This window comes from Rhynchophorus ferrugineus, unplaced genomic scaffold (assembly GCF_030347505.1).
Source record: "Rhynchophorus ferrugineus isolate W39M unplaced genomic scaffold, kcgeb_rfMv2 rfM8, whole genome shotgun sequence".
In the NCBI taxonomy this organism is placed as follows: Eukaryota; Metazoa; Arthropoda; class Insecta; order Coleoptera; family Curculionidae; genus Rhynchophorus; species Rhynchophorus ferrugineus.
In genome coordinates, this window is record NW_027472587.1 from 249,495 (window position 1) to 261,612 (window position 12,118).

The window sequence follows — 12,118 nt, forward strand, 5'->3', positions numbered from 1 at the left end:
ATAGTGAATCTGTCACAATGTTTGTTGCATCATGCCATATTCGCAGAAAGACTTTGCTCATTTGGATATGGATGATTCTCCTGGTCTAACCCATGATTTTTTGCAGTTAACATTGTCGTAGTATACCTACTTTTCATCGCTAGTCACAATACGCAATATTTTCTCGCTTTATTTTTAACAACATATAGGACATATAAGTGACTGGAAACAGTTGATTGAGTAACTGCTGAGCTATCTGAAAGTTATTTGAGAGACTGAGCTGGGTTTTTAATTATTTTCGCACATTCATCGTTTCAGTTTCATAGTCTGTTCTTAAAAAATATCGGGCCGAGTAACAGTAATAGCAATTGTTCCTAGAACAAGAACTGTATGGAAATTTAGATTTGACACAAAAATTTGATGCTTTTAGGTCCGAATATAAGGAAACAGGTAATACGTAAAGTAAATATCATAGCATAGATGTCCTTAAATGTTATATGTCGCATCATTGGCAAATCTAATATAAATTTTTGTATAAGTTAAACGAGAGCTATGGAAATTAAACTATTTTTACATGATAATTTGAATTATCGGTGTGTTTGTATGAAAATGTGGCAAAAGGGTTTTTGCTGTTAAATAATAATACTTTGTTAACTCAAATTCAATCTATTTTAAATTTAATTTCACCCATATGTTATTTATCCTCTAATCCATATAATTATTTCCTGGAAACTCGCACTTTCTCTTCAATAGAAAGCTTAGCCGAATTGTCCAAGCCGGTCATTCAGATTATTCATAAAACGACGAACACTTTTGATTTCGATTGTTGAACATTGCACCATATACATAGAGGAAGAAAAAACACCAGTTAGGAATACAATCTGGTAGGTTACTAGGTACTAAGGAAGAGCCTGCTCCTACAGGATAGCGTTTAGTAAGTATTTCTTCCGTGTATCCAAACGCGAAAAGTTGTATAGTGAAAGTGAAAAAGTTACAGTGCTTCGCAATAAAATGCCTTTATGTAGTGAGCATTTGTGTATTTCCCAGAAAGTCGCATAAATGGCGATCACAAATAGACTGATAACGGAATTGTGGAGCATGTTGTTTCAAAGAGTTGTTTTTCGCTGTTTAAGATAGTTTATCATTTCATTAGCTAACTATTGTTGTTTATACACTATAGTTTTTGTGTATGGGGATGTATGACCACTTATAGTCTATTCAAATATTTTTTGTGAACCCGGCATCAAGATGTTTAATGTATTACCTGCCGCAATTTGTACATTCGTTTGAAAATCAGACAATATTTTCCTTCTCGTTTTATTCTAGTTAAAAAGACACAAAATTCTGTCTGATAAGATCGAATTTGAAACCGAACTGACCTCTCAAAGACATCCGGCAGTCAAACATACGCAAAATTTTTAAAAATATTATAATTACGGGTTATAAACCGGCAAAAATTCCATGCATTCCATCTTTTGTCCCACCTCAACATACCTTGTCTATCATAAATTGCACTATCCCCTATCTGAAGAGAAAAAATTTACAATTAGTCGATCTCCTGAAGAGCATAATCTCTACCAGAGACGAACACTTCTCAATAAACCGTCTGTCTTCTAAAAAAGTCCCAGGCCCAGATGGTGTAAAAATAAAAATCTGAAAAGAACTAACAAGAGACTATCAGAGCTTGCTAACATCATCAACTCCATCCTGAGCTTAAATCATTTCCCGAAAAATTGGAAACATGCGCTCGTTTCTATCATTCCAAAAAGGAAAGCCAAGTCCAATCCATCTGACTATAAGCCCATCAGCCTGATTAGTTCGCGTTCCAAACTTACTGAAAAACCGATATTATATGCTTAGTTTCACTGACGCACATAATATAATCCCAAAAGAACAATTCGGTTTCCATGCCAAACATTCAAGCCTTCATCAAGCTGCTCGCGTTGCAGCAACAATCTACGAGGCATTAAGAAAAGGTCGAAAAACTGGAGCCACCTTTTTAGATATTTCCAAAGATTTCGACCAAGGTGCATGTCGGTTTAATTTTCAAAGCTAAAAAACTTGGTATACCGAATGACCTAATCTCCCTGATAGATTCATACTTGAACGGTACGTCCTTTCAACTGAGGATCGGTGACCCAGAACCTCTTCTCGAAAACAAGTTACCGCAACAGTTCCGCAAGGTGCTCCACTAGCCCTGCCCTGTTCAACCTGTACATGGCTGATTTCTCACTCAACAAACATTCCCACATAGCATTTTATGCAGATGACGCAGCCTTATTTAAAACTGGGTACAATCTCGACGCTGTTCGCAACAGACTCCAAGTCCAACTCAACCAGGCGATTGCGTAATACAAATTCAAGTGGCTGCAGGTTAATCCGAGCAAAACTCAGGTTGTTCTGTTCCACTGCAATAAGGAGTTCCGCGCCTACCGCCTCCAAATCGATTAAGATCCTATCCCTTGCTCCAGAAGGTATCATGGCTTGGTCTCAGTTTGACGGCAGGTTCCAATGGTCATATCAAATCCAGCACGTTATCTGCAAAGGCAATGGCGTCTATACTCTTCTCTTCCCACTCCGCTACAGAAAAAGTAAACTCCCAATCCCCCAGAAGGCGACTCTGTATAAAATGCTTCCTTCCAGTCTGCCTCTTGGAGTACGTGTGTGGTACAGGTATATCTCTGAGAGACAACTTGCACTACTTCAAGTGTTCCAATCCAAAATAATCCGCGCATTACTCAATGCCCCATGGTTTATGGGGCTACAACAATCCCGGTCGTAATCCGTACGTAATCCCAAAGTCTCTGTCACCCACAAAACAATCCACTATCCCCTGATCCTAAAGCGACATCAGCAAAAGACCATTTGGTTCTAGCCATTTTACAGTCAGTTCTGGTCATTCTGGAACAAAAAAAGTTCTTCTGCAATATATGTATTAGATAAACTATAATGTTAAAATAAACTAAATATGTTTGAAAACATTTTTCTTCAATTATTTTATTTAGATTAGAATTTTTTTGTATATCGAAGCCAAACTGAATTAAAACTCAGCGTTTATGCGGCAACATTGCAACGTTTTGACGTCACAAATTTAGTTGTATTGTGAACTTATTTGGTTGAAAGTGTATTGTATTCTTTCAGGACGGACATGTTGTGAAACACAGAGAGTTTGTTAATGGACTAACCGTCATTTTTGGTCACGGTATATCCACCACGTTACGATGCAGCGAGAAAGCATCTAATAAAGGATTTAACTTTAGGAGGTCGAAAAACATCGCCGTGATTCACTTCAGTAAACATCCAAGTCTAGCTAAAATGGTCAGCTGCAAGTAATCAAAGCGTCACTCTGTGAATCGCTGGTGCTAATAAACAGGTAAAATGGGTCCCACGCAGTTTTATCAACAGCTGATCCCATCAAACTCCTCGCTCAGGTTGGGATCCCCATCTCATAAGGAGTCCCTAGGCAATTCATTGCGTAATTGCGTGTGCACTCCGGAACCCGCACCACATAGAGGTACCTTCCACGTCAGGTCCACTAGGAGGGGAGTGACGTAGCGACCGCTACTACCCTTTAGGCTAACGCACATTCATCTACAGCAAGTTCAAAGGTTGGCAACGCTGGTGTATTGGTACCATGCCTTTCCCCGCTATAAAAGTTCACCACGACGACGTCTCCCTTTTTTTCTGTACCCCCTTGTATCGGTACAACTTCCACAGCTCTACCATACTTCCTTTACTTAACGTATTAGGTTAGGTCCATTCTCCCGTCGATTACATGTATCAATTTAATCTAAACAAACAAATATTTATTCAACCAGTGTTTTCAGTTCTCGTACGAATTCCTTCCAGAAAATATTAGTGAGTGTTCGGACAAACAATCGCATCGACAGCCACATATTCCGACCAACCAGACGAACATTCCTACAAAAAATATAAGTAAAAGACCTTATTTGTTTTAAATGAAAGCAAATGCTCGACAAAATACTGATTTATTGATCCAACAGGTAAGACAAGGCAATGTGGTTCAATCAAAAGAAGAACAAAAGAAGACTGTTCTGGAAGCGTCTCGTGATGCTGGTCGCGCTCGTTTATGCTGACTTAGTACCTTGTGATTGTACAGGGCCATATCTATAGTTTAAATGCTAACACGGCTATCCTGCAAATTGGGGCGTCCTCGCATCATATCCCAAAGATCTAAAAAAATACACATTTTCTAAATCAATTATTTTTAATAATAAGGCTGGAACATCTGAAATAAAATATACCTAGAAATCAAATGTTAACAATAATAATGCAAGTGCTGCAAAATCTGAAACGCCTAATAATCAATTGTTTTTAATAATAGTACAAGAGCTGGAGCATCTCAAATAAAATATATCTAAAATTCAAATATTATTAATAATAGTTCAGGAGCTGGAAAATCCGAAACGAAACATTCCTAACAATTAAATATTCATAATAATAATGTAAATGCTGCAAAATCTGAAAAAAAAGCGCGCTGGAGCATCTGAAATGAACTATACGTAAAATTAATTATTGCTGATAATATTACGAGTGCTGGAAAATCTGAAACGAAATTTACCTAGAAATAAACTGTTATCAATAAAAGTACAGGAGCTGAGAAATCTGAAAAGAAAATTAAGATACAGTGGATAAGCCAAATTTATAAAAATTACAATGCTTTTTTTTTAATTGAATATTAAAAATTGATTGAATTTGTAAAATAATTTATATAATGGATGCACCCTCTCTCTCTTTTTTTTAAAGTATTTTATTATATTAATTTATTTATTTGTTAGTTTTTTGGAAGGGGTGGGGGTGGGGCTTTCAGATTTTGCTTTAAATTTCTACTGGATGTTCTACCTTTCATTTTATTTCATTAGCTGTACTGCCGCTCTGAAACTTCACCAGATACTTCCTCTCACCTAATTTAACAAGCGGTTCTCCCGCCATGGAAGATTCATCAGAGGTACTGCCTCTCAACTTATTTTACCAGCGGTACTGCGCTCTGAAATTTCCACCAAAGGTAGTACCTCTCACACAATTTAACTAGCAGTTCTCACGCCTTTTCAATTTATTTTAAGTTATTATATAAAATTTAGTCGACGTTTGACTTTCACAGAGTAAAGACGTATTCGGAGAGACGGTCAGTGAAACGAAACAACATCGAAGCAACGACTGTGTCACAAATGTGGCGTTAAAAAAAAAGTTTAACAATAACATTTTAAAGACTGGTGAAAAAGTGAAAGTGCGATCGGAAAAAAGGTCAGTACAGTAGAAAATAAATGCAAAATGCCATAAAATTTTAAGGGTCGAAAACTCAATATCTGCACCACAAATGCGGCGTTGGATAATTTGAAACATAAAAATAACAATATTATTTCAACAATACGTAAAAAAATATATGGAAGAGAACACTGCACAAAAAAAAAGGGAAAAAATGGAACTCGACATCACGCGTATCACATATTGCAGTTTTGAATGTAGAGAACACAACTAGAAACCAGAACGAACAGGCACTCTACAATGCGTGGATAAACGAAAAGTCGTCGCGGGAAACTCTTGAAATTGCATTAACTAATATGCAAAAACAAATATATGCCCTCCAGCTACAACTAAATAAACAAAGCTCTGAGGGCAAGGACAAAACAACGGTAAACCACCAAGCCAATAAAAGCAGTCCAATTGTTACATACGAAACAGATGAAGAAGAATTGCAGAAGGAAGTAGGCTGGATAAAGGTTAAAAATAAAAAAAGAAAAGCAAATATTTCTCCAGGATCTTCACCACAGCAAATAAAAATAAAACAAAATAATGAACAAAATAAAGAAATTAGAATTATTACATTAGAACAACAACATTCGGCTATCAACTACTTCAACAACATACTATTCGAGAGACTATAAGAAACTATATGAATTTGAGTCAAGACGTCGGCCTTTGTATCCAAATATTGTATATCTCAGCATTCACTCGCCTTTCATTTCCATCGCCCAGTCCCAATACTAGGTCGCCTTGATTAGCGAATGAGTCATCAGCTGCCCCTCTACGTAATTCGTCAACAATGCTGTTCTGTATTTTCTAACATTTGTTTGCGATTTTTAGATGTTTTAGAAAATAGCCTTGATTGCTCCTTTCGTTTGGGACTATCAAACTCATTTAAAATTGTCGAAACTTCTCGCTCGTTTCCAGGATTTCGAATTCGTATCTCTGACTTTAAAAAGACATAACACATACTCAAGCATAATCAAAACCGTATGAGGTCGTGTGAAAACGTCTGAACATGTGGAATAGAGATGTACAGTCTCGGCCACTTAGTGTTGCTGCATTATATGGAAGTCCAGCTGGAGATTTTTTGGGAAGAAACGCAATAATGACATCTTTACTAAAATCTTCCTATGTTCGTCTAATTGATCGCCATTCACAGTAGTAATAATTTCCGTAGCTTTTAAGTAATTGGGCAGCCTTAAATATTATAATACGATCACTTACCCCTAACTTATTCTTCAGGTTAGTTTCAGCTCCAAGCCATTCCTCCATAGAATAGTCAACCTTATCAGGACCGAATTCTGATTGCTTGAATGAAGTCACAGCTTATGCATTAGAAGAATCAGAAGAAGAAATTGTAGATGTCATACTAGATTATCGCTCTAATTCGGCAATTTGTAACTGATGCCCTGACAGGATTGTAGACAATGTTTTCTGCCAGTCTGTTTCTGCAGCAGATGCTCCATCAAGTTAATTATCACCATCACCAATTTTGTTAATAGGGTCGCCCGCTTTTAACTCACTGTTATTTTCCATTTTCGCAATATCAGCACGCAATTGTTCAATTTCGACAATGTTGTAATTGGTTTAAATGTTTACCGTTACTCTAACTACACAAACTTGATTGGATAAGAATCCCACTGATGTTAGAAAATTATAAGTAAAAAGCTGCAGTGACCTTGGTTGCGGCATGTCGAATTTTACATCGTGGAATAACGGCCACTTTCTCTTTCATGTTGATCAATCACTCACTGTCCGACGTAATTAAACCTAAAAGGCCTTGTTTGTTTAAAATAATAGCGTTTATTCGAAAATAAATTGCAAATCGCTGAGGTTTCTGTTGAAAATATTTTTGCGCGTTGCAGTTGCACTGAATATTACCACGGCCATGGTCACTAAAATGTCTTAAAAAATAAGAAATAATATAACCTTAAATTCACCAAAAAGAAACCTTGCTTATGCGAAACAGGTGACGAATCAAGATCAGCTTGTTGTTAGCTGTATCAGAGATCAAATAAACGATATGTAAAAAACAGTAAGTAGTTATTTCAATCGAAACATAATTTATTACAATTATTTCAATGAAAATTGTTGGTCTGGAAAGTATCCATATAAAGTCAAAATATATAAAGCTATTTGAGACATGTAGAACATCCCTTCATACACTGTTGAGTAATGTAGGATTTATGTGGTGTAAAGATAACCCACGAAGGGGTTTAATGGAACTTCCAGAGATTGCTTTTAAAAGAATCCAATTTTTAGAAACATATAACAAAATCAAGGAAGAATTATTATATCGATTTATATATTCAAATGAGACATAAATATTTTAGAATGGTAGTTTTATTAATAAAAGCCATAACAATTGGTTTTAAAAATGGAAGTCCAAAAGTAAGTATCCTTTGATTTTTCATTGATTTTATTTAAATTATTTTAAATAAATTTATTAAAATAAATATTACCTTTATAAAGAAAATTTAGGGTCTCAATTCGGCAAATGAACATTCCTGGATATAATCCATTATTTCAACTAACATTGTGTAAGTACATCTACAGTACGTCAGCCACCAGCTAGAGGTAGCCAATTCATTAATGGAGTTCATTCGTCGAGAATAATAACAAAAATTGCATTGACCGACAACAATTAGAAGTATATTTTAGTCGTTATATGTTTTAGTAATAACATCTATTTTAGGTGAAGTAACCCTGGAATTTACTGAGACACATGCGGGTTATAAATATGAGATTTGTTACAAAAATTGACAAAAGCCGAAGAGAATAAAGGCAAAGATCAATTGACTGCAGGTCTAACTCTTGATAGGATTTTTCAGAATGCTAGAGTGGTAGAGAATAATAGTCTAAGGATAAATGTGTTGACAAAAGAAGACAAATCGTGTCATAAAAACACATAATATTAATTGTTAACGACACCCTAATAATCTAACAACTATTAAGGTAGGTTTAAGGTAGAAAAGTGGAACAAAAAACCTTTATTTTTAAAATAAAATAGGTAATGAGTTCATGTTTTGTACAGTGATGTCTTGACTAATAATTTAATTATTTTTATAGATTAAATACAAAGAAAAGGATTCGTAGAGTCATTCTAACAAGCAAATTGAAAATAACTTTTCCATTTCCATAATTTTTTGCAGATTACTATAAAACTTTCCATGGATATTAGTTAAATCCCAATAGAATTTTAGAATTCAATATGTGTTTATATCCTTGTTATTCATTTACTTTTGTAATTCTACTTTTGTGAACTACAAAAATTATATATATACATATATATATATATATATATATATATATATATATATATATATATATATATATATATATATATATATATATATATATATACAATACACTATAATATACAATAATATATTCACTGTTTGTATTTTGAATCGCATACATTTACTTATATTTAATTCTAGTAATTTAGTAAATATCTTTAGTATAGTTTATTAGTATTTATTTAGTTTTTACTCTTGTTATTCATTTACTTTTGTATATATATATATATATATATATATATATATATATATATATATATATATATGTATATATATATATATATATATATATATATATATATATATATATATACTTTTTGTAGTTCACAAAGGTAGAATGACACATTCATTCATATTTACAATTTGACAAATTATTTGTCTTCATATCAATATCTAAATCAAAAATGTATTTAAATAAAATCAGATTAAGATGTTACTTTTTCCATGACATTCAAATTCACTGTTTGGATTTTGAATCGCATACATTTACTTATATTTAATTCTAAAAATTTAGTCAGTATCGATAAGTTATTTTTACAACCACATTAGTTCAAAGCTGATATAAACATAAGGTCAACCTCAAATATTCCGACAAAATTGTACATTAACATTCTTCAACAAAATTATCGCACTTTTTAATTAAAAATCAACTAACCAAGTAGTTAATTTAAAAATGCCCTTCTTTCCTTCTTCAAACAAGATTAATATTTAATCACTAATCTAATACCTATTAGTAAACCTGCAACATCCAATGACGAACATAGAAAAAATTATGGAACAGCAGACAACTTTTATTACCAGTATTCTAACCGCAACTAAAAGCAATGCAAACTAAAGAAATGCTAAAAGTCGATGTTACCAAATTTACAGCTAGGTTATTTGGTTTATGGATGTATTTTATTTTAGAAAAATAATATATTTATCAAGACTTTCTGATATTAACTTTAAATTTTGTTAAAACAAATAAGGTTTTTTTACGTTTTCTTAGTATTTAATACAATATATATAGTATTACCCTTAGATTTGGCAACACTGCATGGTATTGCAAGCCAAGCGGTTCTCAAAAAAAAATGGCTATGTGCCGTATGTCTTTTATTAAAGGTTGGGCATTTATATGTTTAACTATTAAAGCGTTTAATATGGCCTTTTTAAAGTTATATTGTTTATCCTTTTTACTTAAAAAGAAAACCTTTTTTAGCATTTTAACAGGATTACAAATATGGAGACTCAAAGGTATATTTAGTATCAGTTGTTACAAATAGGATACATTAATTATGTTACTTAAATTTTTGCAATGAAAGTAAATTAATATGTCAAGTTTGTAATATAGCATACTTAGTAGCAAGAGAAAGAAACATTTCACCATGAGCTTGCTACACAACTAAAGCCGATAACAAGACACATCTACCTTCTCTGTATCTCCAATTTAATGATTTTAGTATCATTTAATATACATACTTAATTTTGGCAGCATCTTTGTCGTTTCCATAATATAGATGTTAAACAATCTAATCTATATCTTAAGAATTTGTAGACAAGAAGCTTATATACCTCTCTATAAGGAGTTATTATAAACTATCGATATAATTGTTATCTTACGAATTAATTTTAGGTAGGGTACAATAAATCATGAAGGGTTACAGGCAAAAAATGTCTCTGAGTCAGACTATATAAATTTTTGGTTGTTAAGAATGTTATAAGACTCAATATTGAAGCAAATACAAATATAAATCCCAGAATAATATTTGACAATTAAATTTGGACAAGATAATAGGGAATTATATATTTAAGTAAGTTCAAGTAGCAATTTATAAAATGATTGCACTTTTTACAGCTGTATGATTTGTTGATAAGAAAAAGTAATCTACCAAAATATCAAAGAAGAGAAAAGCAGACCTAGGCAGAAGTAAAAGATATATACTATATATATTAAAATAAAACACAAAATATTAACATCATTGAATTTTTAGATACTTGAGTCCTTGATTTCATTTATTATGGTGGTGTTTTTGTAGACGGTAATCCCTTTTTCCATGAAATATATTAAGCTTGCGCCTTTATTTAGAAATTTTCTATTGCAACTTTGATTGTATTGTAATTAATTAGTAATTAGTGTAAGAAGTATAAAGGGCTGTATCTATAAGAAAGTTGCTATAAAATTTTATTTATATATAATACATTTGTAGTATTGTATATTCAAATATGTGGTAATTTAGTAAATAGTTTATGACGTAGTTAAGGTTCATTGTTTTATATCCTCTAATTTATAATTAATAATTAATATTAAATTTTAAAATTTATAAATGAATATAATATAAAAATGTAGTATTATGCTGTATTTTTATTTTTACCTCCTCTAAAATGTTTGCTAAATTAATGTAATATTCTTACTAATTTTTTTAAGGTCATTTTTACATATATACATATGTATGGTATATATAACTTAATATAAAACTTATGAACATTAACCTTTATTTTAATAACTAATACAGAATATATTTTACTCCTCAAATACCAACACTATGCCGATATGAGAAATTTGGTTAGAGTTAAGTCACAGACAGCCCTACTCATGACGTCCCAAACAATACTGATAATATTCAAATATTTTTTTACACTGGGGAGACGAGACGACAGTAAAAGACCTCGCCATTCATGACCATACAGGTTTCTATTGACTAGGACTGCACATGCGCACTTGATTATAATCTAGCCTGACAGTTTTCACAACTCGTGTCCTTTTCTACCACGCCTTCCGTACCAGAGTTTCAGTGTCATTTTTAGGTTAATTTAGTATTTACATTTTGTTTACGTAATATAATTATTTCATAGGCAAAAATAGCACCAGATAATGAGAAAATAAGTATATAAAGTATGAATTATTAATTAATTATAAAATATAATTTTATAACACTAATTTTGTAGATTGTTATGGAACAAAGGATATAATTTTATGTTAAATAATGTAGAAAGAAAACTTATTTGAAGATTAAATTAGTAAAGGTAAGAATGAAATATGGTCATGTTTGTAAACGTTTTCTGTCTATTTGTTATTATACTTATATCTTTCGGATTTTACAGATATTTGATTTTTTTCAATTTTGAACATTGAAAGACCAAAGGCTCAGGACCAAAGGATCATTCAAAAACTTAGTATGAGATACATACAGTTAAACAAAAGAAGAAAAATCTATAAGGAAGCTAAAAGCTAACCAACTATCATGAATTTTCAGCATAGTGTAAATGTAAGGTGTATTTAATAGAAAGTCGTTGGAATAAATTGATAACATAGTATTTGAAGCTTTGTGATTTATTATTTCTTTTGGTTTATGTAACTCCTGGGAGCAGATAAATAATGACGAAATATTACAAAAGGAAGTATATACATTAAAGGAAGCATAATAAGAAAGGCAGCAGGTTATTCGTTTGTATAGTTCTTTATTATATTTAGACTGAACTCTTCTCCACACCTATGAGACAGAATTCCGGGCGCGTTTTTTTATTTTGTGGTTGTGTCCCCTGTAGGCCTACTCTACCCTTTCTAAGTATTCGTTAATATTCCTGACTGATAT

General features: G+C 32.3%; 1 long non-coding RNA gene across 1 annotated transcript; it reads left to right on the top strand.

The window, feature by feature from the left end:
• Positions 1-11,281: 11,281 nt before the first annotated feature.
• Positions 11,282-11,759, top strand: LOC143201451 (uncharacterized). The gene is made up of 3 exons (XR_013006956.1): positions 11,282-11,418; positions 11,472-11,549; positions 11,628-11,759. It is a non-coding gene; the product is annotated as an uncharacterized LOC143201451 (long non-coding RNA).
• The last annotated feature ends 359 nt before the right edge of the window (positions 11,760-12,118 follow it).